The 23,532-nt window shown below is 36.5% G+C and overlaps 1 protein-coding gene across 1 annotated transcript in view; it reads right to left on the bottom strand.

Annotated features, from left to right (window-relative positions):
• LOC130019997 (EGF-like and EMI domain-containing protein 1) overlaps positions 1–23,532 on the bottom strand; it is a 745,638-nt gene that overhangs the window by 348,770 nt on the left and 373,336 nt on the right. Inside the window, exon 5 of the mRNA XM_056110600.1 lies at positions 16,029–16,156. The gene's annotated coding sequence lies outside the window, so the exon portion shown is untranslated. The remainder of the gene's footprint in view (positions 1–16,028; positions 16,157–23,532) is intronic.

Here is a 23,532-nt window from a genome sequence, read left to right as displayed (position 1 = left end):
ACTGGGAGACTCCGATGTCCAACATTTAGATTCGGCCTCTGGAACTGTGATTTACCATGGATGGTCTTGGTCGACATGATGAATTCAGACAGTCTCTCACCCTTTTCGTTCCATTGAGTCCCAATGTGGAGTTCTTTGGCTGATCTTCTCAGTCCTATCTTGGCATTAAAATTACCAACAATAATCTTTTAGAAGGTGTGGTCTTCTTCATAGAACTTCTCCAGCTCCATGTAGAACTCTTGGTTTCTTCTTTATCATAATTGAAGTTGGTGCGTAGACAACGAAGATAGAAACTGCTGACAGTGAGCCACAACTATTCAAGTGTAATCTATTCCACAATATCACATAAAGCATGTACATATTTTTCAAACTTCATTATACATTTTATGTTATTCAGTGTAGCCTTGGTTAATCTAATCATATAAACAGCATTAATGCTGTTTTAATGATTAATGCTACAAAACCAATGGTACCTAATAGTATGTTTTATTTCTGATGAATAATTTTCTACACAAAAATATGACAAGGGAGCTAATTTAGTATCATTTTCCTCCTTTCCATTTTTAATTCTGCAGTATTATCATATCTTATAAAATTCTCTAATCTAAGAGAGAAATCAATAATCATTTCAATAATTATTTTAATAATCATCACTACAAGTTTCAATATTTATCATTATCTATTGCCAAATATATGTATATTTATTTTATATGTAAAAAGCATTTATATAATTGATTAGAAAATTGTTCAAATTAATATAATTTATCAACTATATGTTGATCTAGGTAAGACTAATTCATAAATAATGTCTGTAAATGCCAAAGGATAAAGATTTACTCAAAGACACAAGAACATCTGATAGGAAGTAAATAAAAAAGGAAAATAAAATGAAAAGCTGATAACCATAAACGTTTCTAAATCTGCAAACATATGTTTCACACCAAAAAAAGTGAGCAATAAAGCACAGAAAGACATACAAACAGACACATACACCAAACATATCATTTCTATATCCTTTTCATATTCACGTAAATGAGCCTTGAATTAATTTTTGATACAATATCTTTGAGAGAGAAGATGGAGATAGATCCCTTCAATACAATAAACTGTTCTTTGCTGGAATTTTAAATAACAGGTAAATCTTCAGAGAGGCACAAAGCTTTGCAAATTTCATTGATTTCTTTGACTGATATAAATTGCAAGTGACACTGTATTGTGTCACACAAATCTCAAATGGTGTCAGCTGACTCTGCAACGAGCTACACATGGCCCAAAACTCAGTAAGGAGCGTATCACAGCTTTATCCTCAAGCAACAGAGTTCAATCTACCATGTTTTAAATGAAATAAACTTAAGTAATTGTACTCAAGATTTGAAATGTTTCTGCTTCCTTAAATAGCAAGAGCATAACCTAATACCATTACTCTATAAATTTTGAGAATAAAGCCCATTTGTGGCTACCTGAAAAGAAAGGTAGACTTCCAATTGTAGGCCTCAAAGCAAGGAATGAAAACATAAAAGCTGTGATGGTTTGCTTTAGACATCTTAGAACAGAGAATAGAGAGAATAATGGTCTCAGTTTCCTGTCCTATTCCTCCTGTGATCAGAGCTCCATTTGCAGTTAATGGCAAGTCATTCTCTAGGAGGTCTTTTAGAGAAAGTGTGGATTCTGAACAGCATCACAGAACTGAGGAGTTTCACTGAATGCAGCCTCTGGACTGCTCACCACTTGCAGGTTCATAGAAAAAGAAAAAAAAAAGAGAAATGATGCAATCATCAGGAATTTCAAGAAGCAAGCAGGAATAAGACGACATCCAAGTTGCACGAGACAATACACAAAAAGCCAATCTTTATGCCATGATGTTCAAATACTGGCTACTTTGCCTATAAGATAGCTATAGAAACTTGAGAATGTTCATAGTGTTTTTGAATGTGACACGTTTTCATTAAAAAGGATAATAGTAATTGTTACATTGCATGACTTTGTGATGGTTTTGAGATAAGGATTGTAAGATGGCTAAGATAGTGTCAGGCATCCAGACAGTTCTCAATGAGTGGTAAAAGGAAATGACTGTGATTGATATAATGGATACTACTATTTGGTAACTATTATTAAAACTATCCATGGTCCACATGTTATCCTGCTGCTCTTCAAAGCTTTCATATTCAGTCTCTCTTGACTATTTCCTATCCTCTTCACCAAAATAACACCTCATCTCTAAGTAAGACTTTCCTAAATATAATCTGGATGTTCCTGTTTTACTCTTTACATCAAACAAGAAATAGTAGATGGCTCAATTAAAGTCATCTGGGAAACTTGAGTTCAAATAAAGAATTTCAAGATATCCCAGACACTATGCAAAAGGATAAGGAGAGATGACAAACAAGTTATGACTACATGGCAAAGTACTCCTAGTCAAAATTGCTAGAGCTACACCAAAATTGTAGCAAGAGTGGTAAAATTCGTATAAAAGTTTGTCTACACACAGGAGGGAGAAATTAATTAAATCATGGAAATACAAAAGTTTAGTTATAAAACTGGAAGATGGGGGGTCTGGTTGGAGAAGGCCTAGACCCAATTCGAGTAGGCTTGGAGACCTCATATATATATATATATATATATATATATATGCACACAAGACTCAACCTTTAACAAACGTGTTAGTAATCTATACAAGGGCTTAATGACTACAGGATAAAATACAACAATCTTCACAGACTTTCCTCTAAGGAAACTTTATTGGACAATTTTTAGCAGATTATTCATAACAACCAATATGAATTTAATTGTTTTTGTTCTGCGTTAGGGGGCATGGTTTGGGATTTGGGTTGGAATCATTCAAATTAATGGTGGTAGAAAGGTGCAAAGGTGGTGGGAATTGATAATAGAATATTCAATGTAATATTTTTGACGAATTTTTGTAAGCAATCTTATAAAACTAAAAAAATTAAAAAATTAAAGCCCTACTATTAAGTGTGAAAAAATAAAGAGATGATAAAAGAATACTATAAGAAATGTATATTTCCTTCAGATAACCAATACTTTTAAATTTTCAAATGGTTTCAATTGTATTTTTAAATTTTATCAATACTACCTAATATGTTAAAGATGCTTTAATGATGTCAGTGAAACAGTATAAAAGTTAAGTTGCTGTCTTGCATCTGTGAACCCCAATTAGTATCCCTAGATGGACATACAGAGTACAGGGACAGGAATAGCCTCAGAGCACAATAAATTGTGAAACAAATAATAAGGCAACAAAAAAGTAATTTCTCATACAAAAAAATACATGGAGATGACATCAATCCAACAATAATGGTAATTATAATTATCGAAGCTACACTATCATTAATTTCAATATACACAGGTAATTGATTACTTAATGTAACCAACAAAATATTGTGAAGTGGGTTAAGTGGGAATTATTTTTTTCATTTACTTTTATGTAAACAATTGAGGGGAAAAGAGGTTACATGACTAGAAATGTTGTAACCTCATAGTTCAGAGAGAGAGGTGAGAGCTGCTTGAAAAGTAGGTGATAATTGCTTCTTCACCAACTATAAGACCCAGATGACTGCTCTCCAATGTCCTGATGGATCTATCATATCTTCCAGAAGGGCAACGGAGAAGATTATCTATTACTTTTACTCAGATCTTAACCACTCGGCATAGCACAGTGGTAGGGCGTTTGCCTTGCACACAGCCAACATGGCTGACCCGAGTTCGATTCCTCTGCCCCTCTCGGAGAGCCTGGCAAGCTACCGAGAGTATCTCGCCCTCATGGCAGAGCCTGGCAAGCTCCCCGTGACGTATTCGATATGCCAAACACAGTAACAACAAAGTCTCCAATGGAGACGTTACTGGGCCCGCTCGAGCAAATCGATGATTAACGGGAGGGCCTTTACTTTACCTTTTTTTTTACTCAGATCTCTTTGATAGCCACATCTGCCAGCCAACATACAAATTCTGCAGGATGGACATGTAGTTCCCAATGTTCTCCCTTCAAAAATCTGACACACCATTTTGTCAGTAAAGAAACGTACAGCACCTGGTCCAGACACGGTCAGACCGAAACACCTGAAGACGCTGCCACCAGTACTCTTGGCTCGGCTCGGTTTGACTCGGCTCTTCACATACTACCTGTCTGAATGCAAGATTCCGTCCCAGTGGAAAACCAGCAGAACCGTTCTGTTGTACAAGAAGGGAGACATCCAGAACATTGGCAACTATCGCCTGATCTGCCTATTGTCTGTCATCTACAAGTTGTTCACTCGAGTCATACTGAATAGAATAGGCAGAACACTAGACACAGGACACACATGTGAGCAAGCCAGGTTCCAAAAAGGAATCAGCATGATCAACCATATCCACATGGTGACCAAGCCAGTTGAGATTTTGCGAGAGTTCAATGTGCCGCTCTGTCTAATGTTCATTGATTTAAAGAAGACCTTTGATTCTGTTGAGATGGAAGCGATCATGGAATCCCTAGCCAAACAGGGCATTCAAACTCAATACATCAGGATCTGATGTGAGTTGTATTACGGATTTACCACCAGGATCTCACCATTCTACAAGGAAGTGATCACTGACCTAAAGAAAGGGGTTCAGCAGGGTGATACCATTTCACCGAAACTCTTCAGTACCACCCTTGAGAACGTCATGTGATGACTGGAATGGGAAGAAATGGGAGTGAAGATAGACAATTACACCACCTCTGCTTCGCTGATGACATTGTTCTAATAACACCAAACTTTAGCCAAGTGGCACACATGCTGGCCGACTTTGACCATGAGTGTGGAAAGGTCAGACTGCTGCTGAGTATCACCAAGACTACGTTTATGAAAAACAAACTACTCCCTGACCATTCCATTTGCTCCCAACAGAACAAACATCTCCGAATGCAGCAGCTATGTATAACTGGGTCAAGAACTCAACATGATGAATGACTTGGCACCAGGACTGCACAGGAGGAAGAGAGTGGTGTGGGAGGCCTTTAAGAGCTTTGAAGAATTAGCTAAGAAGAAGAACCTCTGGCTCAGGGCACATCTTTTCGAATCCACAATCCTTCCTGCACTAACATATGCCTCAGAGACCTGGGCCCTACGGAAACAGGACGAGAATGCTATTCGGGTCTCTCAAAGAGAAATCGAAAGAGCTATGCTTGGAATATCACATTCCATTCAAGTAAGAGAAGGAATCCAGAATTCTGACCTCCATCAATGATCAAGAATTAGGGACGCTGTCTTGTTTGCCAAGACATTGAAAATAAGATGGAAAACCACACGTAATGCAATTTAGAGATGACCACAGGACGTCAAAAGGACACATGACACCAACTGACGAGATGGTCAGACTTCTTTGTCAAAACCCTGAACAAACGGCTTGAGGCTCTTTGTGTTCCCGGAGTGAGCAGATGCCACTGGGCTACACTAGCACGCCACAGGGACAAATGGAGATAGTACTGGTGCCACTGGAGGAAAAATCAAAGATTAACGGGATGACAAGTGATACAAGTGATACAAATTGCTTCTAATTTCTTCACTATTGATCTAATAATATCATTTTTCAAGTACCAAGATCTATTAAAATATTTGCCATCTATCAGGAAAAAGTCTTATAAGTACTTTTTTTTTGGCTTTTTGGGTCACACCTGGAGATTCACAGGGGTTACTCCTGGCTCTGCAGTCAGGAATTACCCCTGGTAGTGCTCAGGGTACCATATGCGATGCTAGGAATTGAACCCACGTCGGCCGCGTGCAAGGCAAATGCCCTACCTGCTGTGCTATCACTCCAGCCCCATCTTATAAGTACTTTTTAAAAGAAATTATGAAGGCAGAGTCCTTTGAAATTACAATATAACCAGTATTTAATATTTTATTTTAAAATAAAGAAAATTTTAAAAAATATATACTTTGATAATACAATGAAGAAGAAATATACATAGAATAAGGATACAGAAGGATCTTTTCTAATTTATTCTTTCAGAAGCCTACTAGTGAATTATATGAAAATGGGTTTATGGCAAAGTATATATAGAAAATGCTACTAGGTATATATCTTTTTTCTTAATCCCTTATCTATTTTAACACATACATGTACAAAAATCATAGAAGGCAAAAATAACTTCTGACAAGATTTGGAGCCAGAAACCTGTTTGTCTAATCCTATCACCTCCAAAATGAATCCTTCTGTTTCTGCATTTCTAAAACTGAAACATGCACTTACTCGAGTCATGGATAAAATACTATATGATAAAAATTCACTGAAACATAAAGGAAGTAAAGTACATACCCTCTGAAAAGACACTTTTAGTTGTGATTTTACTAAACAATAAAGGTAAAGGCCCTCCCGTTGATCGTCGATTTGCTCGAGTGGGCCCAGTAACGTCTCCATTGGAGACTTTGTTGTTACTGTGTCTGGCATATCGAATACTCTCGGTAGCTTGCGGGCTCTCCGAGAGGGGCAGAGGAATCGAACTCGGGTCGGCCATGTTGGCCGCTTGTAAGGCAAACGCCCTACCGCTGTGCTATCGCTCCAGCCCTACTTCAGCCTTTACCTTTACTAAACAATAAAAGACATTAAACACTTTTATAATTAAAACGAAGAACGGCTGTTGCTTAGAAGTACTTTTGTCCAAACCACTCTAACCACACACCTGGACATGAAATTAGATCTTTTTTTCTCTGACATGATGAAGACACAACTTAAAATATGGATAAAGGAGATATCAAACCTCAAAGTCAACAACACTTAATGGAAGACATCCAAACGGCAACAACCAAACTTGAAAATGTGCCTGTCCAGGAGGCAGGCTGGAAAATGGGAGCAAAACTGGTCATGGGTGGAGGGAAGTTGATCAAACTGGTGGTTGGATTAGCGCTAGCACAGCGTATGCCTAAATCTCAGTTTAGTCAATCACAAAGTAACCTTTGTAAACCACAGAATAAATAACTATAAATCATGGAGTCCTAACAAAAAACAAAAATTTAACAAAATAAATATAAATTGAGGAAGATATACATTCTGAAAATTTCGGAAAATTGGTCTATCCAAATTACAAAATGAGTTATAACCTTTTTAGGTTTTATTTTAGCAATAAAACTTAAACAAGAAAAATTGTGCCAAAACTAATACACTGCTTTAGAGAAAGCATGTTTATCCACTAATGTTTCTGGGAAACCATATTTAACTATCATTGTACATGTAAACTGTGATCATCATTACAAATTTAGACAAGTTCAGGTATAATTCTTCCGTCTGATTTAGGATAAATATTCAATTCCACCAACTTACAATTTGTGCAGGCTAGGTTGGAGAATGAATTGGCAGCAATTGTAAAAAGAAGTTTTAAAAATCCTTAAATAAATTGCTCAAAATCTTAAATATTCATAGGCCAGATTTTCTTTATTCCTTGAATAGGCAACTTTCTATTATAAATTACTTTGGAAGAAGTCCTCTAATTTAAACTTTTGAGGCTAATATTTTTCTGAACTAATAACATGCAAGACAAAAGGAAATGTAATTATAATGCAGTAAACGAAGGTCAGAGACCTGAACCGTGGCTACAATTTTTACTTCCTATTAATTGGCTCAGTTCTCTAATTGTAACATGACAATATCTGCTGAGAAGATATATAATTCAGTCCTGTAAACTGTGCACGTGTAAACACACACACACACACACACACACACACACACACACACACACACACCAAATATAACCAGAATGGAAATCACAATAAAGAAATTGATCCACTAAGTATTGGACTTTTCAAAAATCTCACTGTCAAAATATTAAACAGTGCCTTACACATAGTAGCACTGTAGCACTCTCCTCCCTTTGTTCATGGATTTGCTGGAGTGGGCACCAGTAACATCTCCATTATGATACCTGTTGTTGCTATTTTTGTCATATCAAATACCACACGGGGACATTGCCAGGCTCTGCTATGCAGGCGGGATCTCTCAGTAGCTTGCTGGGCTCTCCGAGGGGGACGGAATCCAACCGGGGTCAGTCGTGTGCGAGGCAAATGCCCTACCTGCTGTGCTATCGCTCCAGCCCTTCAGTGATTGTATGGATTATGTATTTTATGAAAAAGTTAAAACTTATTCATTGTTTTTGAAATTTAAACAAGACAAGGAAGTAAACTGTCATAAAACATGCATAATAACTTTGAACAGGAAGAAAACTGCGTTCAATTTTGATTTTTAAAGACTTCTCAAGGGTGTATCAGTAATGACTAATGCCAAGTAATAAGAATCTTCTATTGCAATAATTTAGCCTGCTTTTTACTATACAATGTGACCTCTTTATTAGACAATAATGAAAGTATGTGACAAGACTTAAAGATTAAATGTAACTCATTGACCTGTATGACTGAAATGAGTTTGAAATGCCAGCTCTTTTATTTCAGAAGAACAGAAATAACTGTTTATCCATTGGAGATACACAAATTAAATTAATTGAGTAGTTTGGGATATTAAAAAAAATATATAGAAAGACTTTGCTGTTGCTATTATTTTCTATTCTCTTATGGAACTCCTGAGAAAAATTAATTAGTTCATGTTTATTCTTGACACTACAGATTGTCTTCCATTTTTGATAATAACGTGATTTTAGCTTATCTTTATTGAGATAGATATTATCAGAAGTACATTAATTTTCAAAGAAAAATAAGAATGATCATGAATAGGGTTCAAATCTTTATAGCACTTTATAGTGTGCTATAGTAATGCTAGACCTGTTTTACACTTAATCCTATCATCAAGCAACACCATTTCTAATTTTTGTATTAAAAGGCTATAATATATAATATAATAAATAAATTTTTAGATTATTAATGCTCCTAGCCAAAAGATATGTTTTATAGAAAATAAGTTAATACTGTAATGGAATCTTCAAGATCAATTATTTTATATACTCTGCAGCAAAAAATAAAAATAACATTTCTATTAGGAATTAATTATAAACCTAGAAAATTCTGATCAACATACTTTTGTGAACAAATTTAGCATAATTTATTTTATTTCAGAAACATTATATCTTATATAATTTTATGCTAGTTATTTCACATATTCTAACAAATGGGCTAGAGAGAGAGCACAGCAGGTAGAGCGTTTGCCTTGCAAGCAGCTGACCCAGCCGACCCAGGTTCGATTCCTTCATCCCTCTTGGAGAGACCAGCAAGCTGCCGAGAGTATATTGCCCACACAGCAAAGCCTGGCAAGCTCCGTGACATATTCAATATGCCAAACACAGTAACAACTGTCACAATGGAGACATTACTGGCCCGCTCAGGCAAATCAACAAACAACGGGAGGACAGTGACAGTAACAGATTCTAATAAATATTTATCATTAATTTAGCTACTTTTGGAATATAGTTACACATATTCCAAAAATAACTGAATTAATAAAGGGGAGACAAACTTTTTTTAAAAAAGCATCACAAAGAATAGTAATAATAGCTTTAAAAGAAACACTATCTGCCAAGCATAAATAAAGGACAGGATAATAGAGAAACAATGTAATTAGCGATTAGAGGCAAAATAAAGTGGGGCCTGCTAATTGCTGATAAGGAGACAGAAGGACAGCAAAGAAATTGTGAGCATGTGGGGTTTGAAATTTTGTTTGTGGTTTGTAATTTTATAGTCAAGCAATAGAACTTTGAGAGACTAAACCAATCTCAGAGTGGCCTGTTAACATCAATAAATACAATCATATAAGTACGAAAGAGGGAAACAATTCTTGTGTCAAGAAACTTAACAGTTTATTATGGGAGGAAGACAGGAGACTTGCTTTTCCACAGATAAATAGTTTTGAACTGTGGGGACTTTACCACATGGGGAATTTCTCTTTTCGTTTTCCTTTCCCTTGATTTTTTCTCTTTCTTTTCCTGAGTAATTAAAAAATCAAATACATGTTTTTCAGAATAAATAAGACCACAGAAAGGCTTTGAATTTAAGACTCTTGGTTCAATCTCTGATACTCATGGCTTCTGAAACACCAACTAAAGTGGCCCTCACAACTAATAAAAATTTAAAGTAAAATAAAAGTAATTTAAGTGTCATGGTATTAACTAATGTCTTAAAATGATACATTTATAATAATTAAATTTGTAAAATATTCAATTTTGCGGTAAAGTCTGGCATAAATAGCCCAAACTGAATGCACAGTTTCTTCCATATACTCTGATAAAAGAAGAAAATCAAGAGCTTAAGAGTTTAAGAGTTAGAGCAATTCAAATTTCAATAGGTCAGTACATGACAAATCTAAGTCAAATTTTCGTAGTTAAAGCAACTATAATGTTAGGGTTCATATCCCCTAAGGTTTACCTTACTTCCTATTCTAATTAGTAGTTTGGTTATCTTGCAACTACTCTCAGGCTCATTAAATACATGAATTTAATTCAGCTGAATTCATACAATTCAAATAAAGTAGTCCAACTCAGAGTTATAGTTATTGCAGGAGAAAGATAAAGATAAAAATCAGTCAAGGAGTGAAGCAACAGGGCAGTTAATTGGAAGCACCAGCAAGAAGTGGTCATCACACTCTCCCTGAGGGTCAGGCACACATTTTCCCTCTACTTTCTGAGGTAATAAGCAGACTATCACCAATCTGAGAGGTTCAGACCTCAATTTTCAGAGGTTCCCAGTACAAAGTATGACTGATTGTCCTCATTGTTGGTTTTCGTTCTGGACTAATGGGACACACCTTAGTACATAAAGTTTCCATTTTAAACAACCAGTCATTCTAATCACAACTATGACCAAAAGTTTTTAGTAACTATAAAAGTCCTTCAAAATATAATAAGTGTACTACAATGAATTTATGAATTCATGTTACCTTTTTTTTAATTTTTTGTTTGTGGGCCACCTGCTTCTGTGATCAGAGCTTTGCACCCAGAGATCACTCCTTCGGAATCACATGGGTGCCATGTATCAAACCCAGGTAATATGCACTACCTGCTTTTTATCACTCTGGTTTAAGTATTGGTTTTTATCCTGTGGGTTTTCTCTCTCTGCCTCTCCTTTTCCCTCTTCGTCTCCCTCTTCCTCTCTTCTCTCTCTCTTTCTCTCTACCCCTCTTTCTCTTGCTCCCTCTCCTCTCTCTCTCTGTCTCTCTCTCTCTCTCTCTCTCTCTCTCTCTTGCTCTTTCCTTCTCCCTCTGTCTCTGTCTCTGTGTATCTTCTTTCTTTTTTTAAAGTAAAAGGGTAATAGATGGTAGATCAATAACAAAGTTTCAGATTTGCAAGCATCATGAGACCATGAGTTTGATACCTGGAGCCCCCGCTAAGCAAATACTTTACAAGCAATTCCTTCTGGAACCAATGGCACCACATTAGAATATGTTAACTCCTACAAACATGTACATAGGACCACCACAACTAAAGTGAGTATAGCTAAGTACTAGGACTATGCGAACACCACAACTTATGTGTATGTGTATGTAGCTTCTGGTCACTGCACAACAATAGTAAAGAAAAGAGGAGAAATATCAGACACGTTTCAACAATGGTAAAAGGAATTATGCTATACTTTTTTCATAAAGTAGGTAGGTTTATTTAGGGAATAAGATAAGGTAAGTATGTGTGTTTGTTTGAGAAAAACTGAAAAAGTAAAGGAAGAGAAATCACACATCCTGTGAGCTGAGACAAAGTGTGTTTAAAATGCATATATCTGGTCCCCTGAGCAACACCAGTGGTTCTACACCATTGAGTGCAGAACCAGGAGTCAGTCCAAGGCATCTCTGGGTATGGCCCCCAAACAAATAAAATAAAATAAAAATAAAAAATAAATGGGCAACTCATTTTAAATGTATAATTTATTGATGGTAATCTAACAGTTTTGCAATAGAATATTTTGAAGCAAAAATTCAATAAATAAAGTATTAAATATTACTAATCATATAATTAAATAATAAACATTTATACTTAGTAAATTAACTTGCTGGTGCAAAGCAAAAACACTGAAGTTATATAGAACACAATGAATTAAACTTATTACCCCATCCCTTTCTTTCCACTAAAAGATTATTAATATACATTATATTAGCACAGCGGGTAGGGAATATGCCTTGGCCATGTCGACCCAGATTCGATTCCTCTGTCCCTCTCAGAGAGCCCAGCAAGCTACCAAGAGTATCTTGCCCACATGGCAGAGCCTGGCAAGCTCCCTGTGGTGTATGGGATATGACAAAAACAGTAACAACAAGTCTCACAATGGAGATGTTACTGGTACCTGCTCGAGCAAATTGATGAAGATCTGGAGGACAGTGCTAGAGTGGTATATTATGGATTATAGAGTCACATAATATATACCTATTATATTAGCACTATGTAAAATTTCTAATTTCTAGGAATGGGGTTGATTTTATCTGAAAAGAGATGATGTAGAAAACACTACAGCAATTTCAATTAAAAAAATTAGATAATGGGACTGCCAGAAGTTAAAGCCAACTGCAGAGCCAGGAGTATCTATCTCCTGAGCATTGCTGGATATGGCCCCCAAATAAAATAATAATTAGCTAATGGGCCTGAAAGGCAGCACAACGGATAAGGTATTTGCTTTGCATGTGGGTGACTTAGGTATAATCCCTGTCACTGCATATGGTTCCCTGAGCATTATTAGAAATGAATCTGAACACAGAGCCAGAAATAAGCCCTTAGGACCACAGGGGCAGCCCAAACGAAAAGAAACAAAATCATTTCCAAATATTAGCTAATAAAATGTGTTGACAAGCACATTAATTGAATACATGACTAAAATAGAATAATAATGTTATAACTTCAAGTTTTCCTGTCTCAAATAAAGTCTTTATTCTCTTGTTTAATAGCATACTATGAGAGCTTGCAACTCTTTATTGTATTTAGTTCTCTCAAACTGTATAGAAATCCAGTAATTTTAATGAATATAAAAACTAATATATAAAAGCAAAATATCAAATAGATATTTTGTTATCAAACACGCCTTGCATGATATATAATAATTGCCTTGTAGAGTATGTAGTAGAGAGTATTTGCATGCTTGTTTGGGCAAGATACATTGGTTATAATGGAACAGGGTGGAATATTTGTACACTCAACCCCAAATATACGAACATCTAATCTTTGATAAGGGAGCAAGAAATGTGAAGTGGAACAAGGAAAGCCTCTTCAACAAATGGTGCTGGCATAACTGGACTACCACATGCAAAAAAAATGGGCTTAGTCCTCGACCTAACACCATGCACAAAAGTCAGATCAAAATGGATTAAAGATCTTAACATCAGGCCAAAATCAATAAGGTACACAGAAGACAGGGTCGGCAAAACTCTCCCTGATATTGAGGCTAATGGTATCTTCAAAGATGATACTCCACTGAACAAACAAGTGGAAAGAGAGATAAATAAATGGGACTATCTTAAATTAAGAAGCTTCTGCACCTCAAAAGATACAGTCACCAGAATACAAAGACAATCTACAAAATCGGAAAGTATATTTACCCAATACCCATCTGATAAAGGGTTGATATCAAGGATATACAAAGCACTGGTTGAACTCTACAAGAAGAAAACATCTAACCCCATCAAAAAAGGGGTGATGAAATGAACAGAAACTTTCCCAAAGAAGAAATACGAATGGCTAAAAGGCACATGAGAAAATGCTCTACATCTCTAATCAGGGAAATGCAGATCAAAACAATAATGAGATATCATCTCACACCTAAAAGACTGGCCCACATCCAAAAGAACAAAGCAACCGGTGTTGACATGTATGTGGTGAGAAAGGGACTCTACTTCACTGTTGGTGGGAATGCCGACTGGTTTAACCCTTCTGGAAAACAGTATGGATGATTCTCAAAAAATTAGAAATTGAGCTCCCATTTGACCCAGCAATACCACTCCTGGGAATATATCCCGGAGAGAAAAGAAATTATATTCGAAATGACATCTGCACTTCTATGTTCATTGTTGCACTATTCACAATAGCCAAAATCTGGAAAAAACCGGAGTGCCCTAGAACAGATGACTGGTTAAAGAAACTTTGTTACATCTACACAATGCAGTATCATGCAGCTGTTAGAAAAGATGAAGCCATGAAATTTACATACAAGTAGTACTACATGGAAAGTATCATGCTAAGTGAAATGAGTCAGAAAGAAAGGGCAAACATAGAAAGATTACATGCATCTGGGGAATACAAAGTAACAAAAAGGGAGACTAACACCCAAAAATAGCCTAGATAAGTACTAGGAGTTTCACTCCATGGCTTGGAGGCCAGCCGCACATGCTGGGGGCGAAGGCAGCTCAGATAGAGAAGGGAGCACCAAGTAAAGGGTGTTGGGAGGATCCTCCCAAGATGAGAGATACATGCTGAAAGTAGACTATAGACCAAACATGACTGCCACTCAATGCCTATTTTGCAAACCACAGAACCCAAAAGGAGAGAGAAAACAAAAGAGAATGCCCAGACACAGGGGTGGGGTGGGATGGGGGGGGGAGTGAGTGGGATGCTGGGAGTATTGGAGGTGGGGAATGGGCACTGGTGGAGGGATGGGTATTCAATCATTGTATAACTGAAACCCAAGCACAAAGATTTGTACAACTGTACCTCATGGTGTTTCACTAATAAAAATTTTTAAAAAAAAGATACACTGGTAATAAAGGAAACAACAGTGGAATAAAGCAGACAGAGTCAGGAGTTAGCCCTTAGCATGGCATGCTCATAAACTCTCCTCTCTCTCTCTTTTTTGTCCTTTCCCTCTCTCATACATACATTATATATAATGTGAGATATATTATTATATAAAGTGTGTATTTCTGTCTATATATATATGAGCGATGGAAGAGAGAAAGAGAGAGAAAATGGGGAATATTTTTCAAACCTCCTTAGCTTATCCTCTTCTGTATTGCTGCTTTACCCAGTTCTAAATCCTAGAAGGATATCAGTTTTGGTGAGGTGACATTTATTTTGAAGAGGAATGAAATTGTAACTCTAAAGCATATGTAGTCACATAAGCTAATGTTATTTCAACTAAGACAAATAAATCATTTTTAAGTGGGTGTAGTTTGAAATAGCATACAGGAAGTGGAGGGCTTTGGAGATATTGAAATCTCTTATTTAGTCACTGGGCCCAGTCAAGAAAGCAACTATAACGAAAAAGTCTTACTTTGTTCAAATAATGAGCATAAAACCTGAGCTAAATTCTAATATTTGATTCTTAGGTTACACAACATAAAGATCAAAGAATGCCCAGTCATAAGAGTTTTGTGGAATCTTACTTCTGGCCTGGATCCAGCTTTTTCCAAAACTAGGTTATACGTTGCTCCTTCAATTTTCTAGGGTGCCTCACTAATTATTAACATATACCCTAACATTCTCACATTTGCTTATACAAGCTATAAGTGGTTGATAATGTTTCCTAAGAAAGTTAAAACATTTCATGTATTCAAGAATGACAATAGTCACCATAGTGACATCATTGGTCAAAACATCAAAATAACCAGTGCAATTTGTTCCCTGGTTTCAACAAGAACCTCAGTTCTGGGAGAGATCCTTAAACTGAATGACTTCACCCTTGCAGGTTTTAAATATAACCAAGGATATGTAACTTATATTTGGAAAATTATTTCAAAGCTATGATCCAATTATAAAAGTATTTATAATTTTCTGTGCAATGGCAGCCTGCTTTAAGTACAAGCTAAAATCGAAATAAATGGTCTGTGTTGACTCTTTGTTTCGGAGTTGCATCATCCAAACTTGGGCTATGTAACTCTTAAACTTTATTTATGGAACTCTCTTTCTCTTTCCACTCAAATTTTCTAAATTAAAGGATTTACCTTATTTGTCTATTGTGTCCATTATGGGGCATATAAGAAAATTAATTTCAACAAAAACATACAAATTCCACAAACATAAACAAGAATATAGCCACTATCATGGCTTAATGAAGTGAAAAACAATGGTGACTGCTGATAAAAGCACAGTAAAGTGAAGTTGTCAGTACTTGATAAAAATAATAATAACCTGTACATTAAAAAAATCCTACCTCTGCTTATCACCAAACTTATTATGTCCAGAGGGTACTGCTCAGTCTTCAGAAAATAGAAGAGATTCAGGCAAGCACTGAAAAGATACAGGAGAAATCCACAGGGGTGAAAAGATGAAAAAGAGAACCTAGAAGAGAACAGTGAAATAATAGGCCTGTTAAACTTGAGGACTGGAGAGATACAGAGATACAAAGCAGCTTAGAAAGGTAGTACTTCAAAGATTTTAGACGTGATAGATTTGCTATACTTGCAAATATAAAGAAATGATAACCTCAAAATCAAGATATGTTATATGTGCCCTTACATCTTGGCATTTGAAAGCATGGCAATTCTTAGTTTTCAGAGAGGCTGTCTGTGTTCTCATTTTTAAGGGACCCAACAAATGGCTGCATCTTGTGGATTTTTTGTAATGCTATATTAAGTGATGGGTCATTCCCTAGGATATGTGTAAAAAGGTGAAGAATACAAATTCTGAGGTCAATGAGAAAATTTTACTTAGCAGGTTTTATCCCAGACTGAATTTCATAAGTGTGTCATGCGACAGACGTTGATACAAAGGACTACTGTAAATTATTATCCAACTTGAGATTTGAGTTTTAAGAGGGCTGTTAATTACATTAGAATGATAAACAGGCCATATATATTAAATAAGATAAAGGAAAAAAACTATACATATGCATGTGAATATACAATAATAGTATGGATAGTATTTTTATTAGCTGAATATAAACAGGGTCGATGCCAAAATACATTGCCAGGACAGATGAGATAGAGGAATTTCTTCTCTTTTAGTCACCTCTTCTGCATCCCAGCTTAACTTGTAAAAATATGATAAACATGTACTTAAGACTATTTCTTTAAAAGAATATTAAAATTATTAGCTGAATTAATAATTTCAAACACATAGGAATACAAAGAACAGGTTCTAAAAGGGCAAGAAATGTTTTCTCGAAATATCCTACCAGCACACTTTAGTATTGCTTCTCTTCACAAAGAGTTCTCATTTAAAATCCTTCTTAACTTTGTCCTTGTAATGATTTTGTCCTGCTCTTGTTTCTTTACAGTTCCTAAATCCTGAAATTACTGAAGATAGAGATTCACAGTTGAACCAAGCAAGGCAGAGCCTCCTGGAGTCCGTATAACATTTATCAAAGAAAACATCTGATACGTAACTAGTTTCAACAGTCAGTGAGCTGGGGTAGACCCGAGAAGCAGGGGGCTGAATCATCCAATTTGATTACATTCCGTTGCTAGTACCAGTTCACTTCCAAACCACAGCTGGAGTTGTTCTTTCTATATTTAACCAGAAACAAAGAAATCTATGTGCAGACATGTAATTCGCCCCACATACAGAGGCCTGAAAGGTCACTGTGACAACAAAAGAAATCTCCGAGATGAAGGTTTAAAACTGCTTGGCTCTAAAGCAAGGAAAGGACGAGCTCTCAGTAAAGGATCAAGATTTGATGAGATTTGCTTTTCTCATCTCTCCCCTGTGAAGAGCTGGGCAAATTAATAATCATGGGAGGGCTCCTGATAGTTCCGTTCAAGCATCAAGCAAACAGACCTGCCACTGAAGAAAGCACGTGGTAAGGAGTCCTCATATACCTGAAGCGTTCAATTTCGCTAACCGTCTGTAGAAATCCATGTCAGCAACGGCACAGGTCAGGTTGCTGGCTGTGCCCTCATTTGGTAACAGCTCCAGGCAATTTTACCATCCAGCTGTTCTGTTTTTCAAAACTAAAGTAACTGAAATTGAACTACAGGGCTTTGCTAAAGCCCTAGCAATTAACAGTGCCATTTCCCAAATTGCACTGTAATGGGAAAGTGTCCATCAATCAACCCAGTGAAATAACACATTTTCTTACCAGATTGTGAGATTTAATATCTTCATAACTCTTTGAATCTAACACTTATGAATTGTCAGCCATGCCCTGAGCTCCGAGAATTAATGGACTACATCACTGCTCTGCAAGGATGGTTTACAGTTGTAAAATATCCCTGTCCTACTTTAGATATATTTACTAAAATGTTCTTTTTAGAGATGCAATCACAGAGCATGTGTAATTGGAAAGTGCCATTACTATTCACTATAATATACTCTATCATTGTCTAGATAAATGCAATCCTCAGGGTCTCAGCAAAGGCATACTCCTAACAAGAGTAACCAGTTTTTTATCTGTATATTTTTTAATTTTTTTGAATCACCATGAGATAGTTACAAGCTTTCATGTTATTGCAGGATGTGGACAATAAATTTTTGAGAAGAGAGGCAATGGCTTTAAGTTTCAAACTTTAAGATATCTGCTATGCTTCTATATATTTTTGATTTTTTAAAAAAAATTTTTATTAGTGAAACACCATGAGATACAGTTGTTGACCTTAAAAGGTTTTGTGCTTGGGTTTCAGTTACACAATGATCCCTCCACCAGTGCCCATTCTCCACCCCCAATGATCCCAGTATCCCTCCTACCCCTCCCTTCCCCCCATCCCACCCTGCCTCTGTGGCAGGGCATTCCCTTTTGTTCTCTCTCTCCTCTTTGGTGCTGTGGTTTGCAAAAGAGTCACTGAGTGGCAATCATGTTTGGTCTATAGTCTACTTTCAGCATGCTTCTCCCATCCTGGGAGGATCCTCCCAACACCCTTTACTTGGTGCTCCCTTCTCTGTCTGAGCTGCTCTTTCCCCTAGCATGTGCTGCTCTTCTTCAAGCCATGGAGTGAACCTCCTGGTACTTTTCTCGACTATTTTTGGATATTAGTCTCCTATTTTGTTACTTTATATTTTCCAGAGGAATGCAATCTTCTTATGTCTGTCCCTCTCTTTCTGACTCATTTCACTTAGCATGATACTTTCCATGTAGTACCACTTGTATGTAAATTTTTGAAAAATGCCAAAATTATTCCAAATTTCTAATTCCATATGCATATACACAGCCTACTTTCATCCTGGATTAGAAAGAGAATTCAAAGAATTCACATGTGTTTGTCTTGTTACTGTGGTTATTAGTAGTTCAGTTCTTATTTCAGTTCTCACTTCAGTATGTAATGATCTGAGCCATGGCCAGGATGAGTCAGCCACCTGAAAACAATCCAGAAAGAATCTTATCCTGCCACAGTCTCTGAATTTCTAGCTTCGGATATTCGGATATTTCTCCATTCCTGAAGGAGAAATAATTTAATGCTGAGGTTACAACACAGGTCTTACATGGACTGAATTCATTTCACAAATTCTTTTACTATATTGTTCCAGAGCCTGTACAGGACCAAATGCAGAAGCCAAAGGGCAAGGGAGTGAACCAGAAGAGGGCAGATAATTTTTGGTGGGGCACGTATGTTGGCAGAGAAGTTTCCCCAAATGAGACAAGTCTGATAGCCTTTACATCACTAAGGAAAAAAGACTGTAAACCATTAGAGTAACTCAGATTATATGCTGTTTCAGAAAAATAGATAACTTTCTACTTGTGCTGTAATATATGGGTAGGGTACATGACTTGCATGCAGTCAACCAACATTTGATTCTGGCACCCCATATAATCTCCAAGACTGACAGAAGTGATCCCTAAGTTCAGAGTCATCATTAAGTCCTTAGAATAACTGAGTGTGACCAAAATAACAAAAATAAATGAAAGCTAAAAATAACATTCACAGAACTCTAGCATTTTAAGGAAAGATAGAGACCTTCAAAATATTTCTTAATTGCATAGATTCATTAAATGCTCCAATGAAAATTGTTTGTCATATGACTCTATTAGATAATTCAAATTACTTCATACATTAGTAATCTATCTTTTTTTCACAACCAAAAAATATACTTCTCCTTAACCATTTAAGTTGGCTTTAAAAATTAGCAATTATTTTTCTGTGAGAAGGAAAAATAAAGGCTGCCAGGAAATCACCCAGTATAAATAATAAAGAAATTTCATATATGTTTGATTTATCCTACCAGGACAAAAATCACAAAGCAATGATTATATATTGAGATGTATTTCAAAGCCCATAAAAGGAGAATGATGAAAGACACTGATATTCAAAAAGAATCAATTCAAATGATCATAAAATACCAACAATAGAGCAATAAACTACTATTTATTAAGAGCATTGAATCAATGTGATATCAATCACAAAAAAAAAAACCTTAGAATAAGTTCTTATGCCACACAGAATATTAATTCTAGGTGAATCAGAATTAAATATTTTATTAAAAACTAGAGAACAAAGAAGAGTTCCTCTGCTGTGGGGAAGAGATAAATTTCTCATGAAAAAAAATGGGATATGTTAGGATCTCATCAAAGGAAAGATGAACAGATAAGAAAACTAAAGCATCTGAACTATAGTATGAAAAAAGAAACACAATGAGATGATAATATACATATGTATATATGTGTATCCTGCCCCTGCGCCTGGCTGTTCCTCGCCGGGGTCCCTTGGAGGGGAGCGGGTTGAGCTTTCCTCCCCGCCCTGACCAGGGCTCCAGCAGCCGAAGACCTCCAGGACCAGCCACCACCATGCTGAGACCACTCTCCGCACACATAAAGGTACTGGCAGAGGGACAAAGTCACGTGGGTTCCGGGGCTGAGATCTCCAAGCCTACTCGGATTTGGGCCGAGCATCCTCCACCCAGATCCTCCAAATTCCAGTAGGCGGGGATCACACCCACCACCTGGCCCCCTGGCGCCGTGTAATCCCATCAACGGCCAAGACTCAGAGACTATAAAATCCAGCTCCGGGAACCGCACGGTCGCATTCGCTGAGTAATACCTTAGAATAAGTTCTTATGCCACACAGAATATTAATTCTAGGTGAATCAGAGTTAAATATTTTATTAAAAACTAGAGAACAAAGAAGAGTTCCTCTGCTGTGGGGAAGAGATAAATTTCTCATGAAAAAAATGGGATATGTTAGGATCTCATCAAAGGAAAGATGAACAGATAAGAAAACTAAAGCATCTGAACTATAGTATGAAAAAAGAAACACAATGAGATGATAATATATATATATATATATATGTATATATGTGTATCCTGCCCCTGCGCCTGGCGGCCGCGCGACATCTTATCAGGACATCTTTTTATGACATCTCATTATCTCATTCCTACTTTGGACAAACTTGCAGGCTATCGAATGTAGCCTGCCCACAGGGCAGAGTCTGGCAAACTCCCCGTGGCGTACCAAATATGCCAAATACCAGTAACATTGAAGGGTCTCATTCTCCTAAAGAGCCTTGAATATAATCTCAGGGCTAGGATGAAAGAGACATTACTGGGGCCTGCTCGAGGCAATCGATGAATGATGAATATATATATATATATTCGATATGCCAAAACAGTAATAATAACAGGTCTCATTCCCCTGACTCTAAAAGAGCCTCCACCTCCAATACATTGGGAAATATGAGAAAGGAGAGGCTGTTAAAATCTCAGGACTGGGACAAACGGAGACGTTACTGATGCCCCCTCGAGTAAACCTAAGTACAACAGGATGACATTGATACAGTGATACAGTAACATATGTGATTCAAATATACTGTTACATACCCATATGTAAATGATGTGCTTTGTCAATAAATTCCCCAATTTCTTCTCACAAGTAGGTAAAAACATAGAACTATTTTGGGATAAGTACAACAGTACAGTTATTATATTTACAAATTATAGGTAAGATACTGTTATCACTGTATCCTTAATGATATGGTAAACATTTTATATCATATATAGCTTTACATAGGAAGAATTAGAATATATACTTTAGAGTTTATCAACCGGAGAATGGGCTGATTGAGGCCAATAGAATCATTTTTGTCTCAAACAATGTTCAAAAACATTACAGACATTAAAGTTTAAAAGTAGAAAGTTTTCACATATAAACTGGATTTCTATTTTACTAAGAAGAAGTTCTTACCAAATTTGGAATTGTATTTCTAAAATGCAATATCCAGGATGGGCTAAGTGGTTTCCCGTCCCTTCTAAATCGGTGCCTGTGACCTTCTCATTATCACCACGTTCATCCCTTCAGTTGTCAGACATCTGGGCAGAACATTCACTTTCCCATTTTGATCCACAACAAAAACTCATCTATCAGAATTTGAGTTTGGCATTTATGATTCAAAGGTCAATGAAGTCATTAAAAGGTTATCTGCTCATTTTGGAAAAAGACTATCCAAATCTATTTAACAAATGCTTAAAATATGTTAATATACTTTGATATAGTCATTATGCTCTTGGGACTCTGTGTCAAAGAAACCAATGTGTATTTTAAAATTGTCTCTCTTCTCCAAAACAGAAATAGTAAATACTCAATCACAGTACTATAATATCCAAGAGTATATGGATAGCTATACAAATTAAAGCATATTGACCCATAGTTACTACATGTAGCTAGTGAAAATAGACCTAAGTCTTTGTAAATAGGTTAAAGCATAAAAAAGTGATTTATGAGAAAAATTAAAGTAAAGTAAAGTAAAGTCAAACACTTAAAACTCAAAAGCTGTTTATAACAGAGGTCATAAATGAACATGGAATAATGTGGATTAACTTTAACATGTGTTATATTCTTTGCATAAAAGTGTTCACAATTATAATAATCATCTCTAAAAGGAAATCTATATAGTTGCCATGTTCTTTAGAAGACTGATCTAGAGCTAGGAAAAGTCGTTCTCTTCCTGCCCTTGAAGATCTCTAATTCAGAAATTATCCAGCTCCTGGTGGTTATTTTTCAGTTTCTACATCCTAAATATCAAGTACTTCTTTGTATTAAACCAAAACCCCTCTTGAATTAACTGATTTTTTTCCTGTGACCACAGAGGTAGTACAATAGGTGTGGTGCTTGCCTTGCATGAAGTGAACCCCAATTCCATTTCCAACACCACACATGATCTCCAAGTTCCACCTGGAGTGATCCCAGAGCAGAGTTAGAAGTAAGCCCTGAGCACAGCCTGGTATGGCCTATAAATGAAACAAAACAAACAAACAAAAAAAGAAGTAAAAGAAAAGGTGTGTCTATGTACTTCTGTTATATTTTATAGTTTGAAATAACGGAAAAAAATTAAATGCAAGACACCCATAAAAAAAAGGGTACTTACGCTTGTAGTCAGAGTCAAATTTAATATTTTATGCACCTATACAATCAATTAGGGAAATTTCGATGGCCAATGGTATAACTTTGGAATAAGATACAACTGGATTTGAGTCCTGTTTTCAAATCCGTACCACTCAAACTTCCTTATTCTTGATCATTCTGTTTGTTAATAGGAGGAATGATTACTTTAGTCTTCATGGGAAGCACTGTAGCACTGTCCTCCTGTTGTTCATCGATTTGCTCAAGCGGGCCCAGTAACGTCTCCATCTTGAGACTTATTGTTACTGTGTTTGGCATATTGAATATGTCACAGGTACCTTGCCAGGCTTTGTCGTGCCGGCGAGATACTCTCTATAGCTTGCTGGGTTCTCCAAGTGGGGTGGAGGAATTGAACCTGGCTAGGCCAGGCTGGCTGCACGCAAGGCATACGCC

Source organism: Sorex fumeus, unplaced genomic scaffold, assembly GCF_029834395.1.
Source record: "Sorex fumeus unplaced genomic scaffold, SorFum_2.1 ptg000010l, whole genome shotgun sequence".
Classification (NCBI taxonomy): Eukaryota; Metazoa; Chordata; class Mammalia; order Eulipotyphla; family Soricidae; genus Sorex; species Sorex fumeus.
The sequence above is the reverse complement of the archived record's forward strand: the minus strand, read 5'-3'. Positions and strand labels throughout refer to the sequence as shown.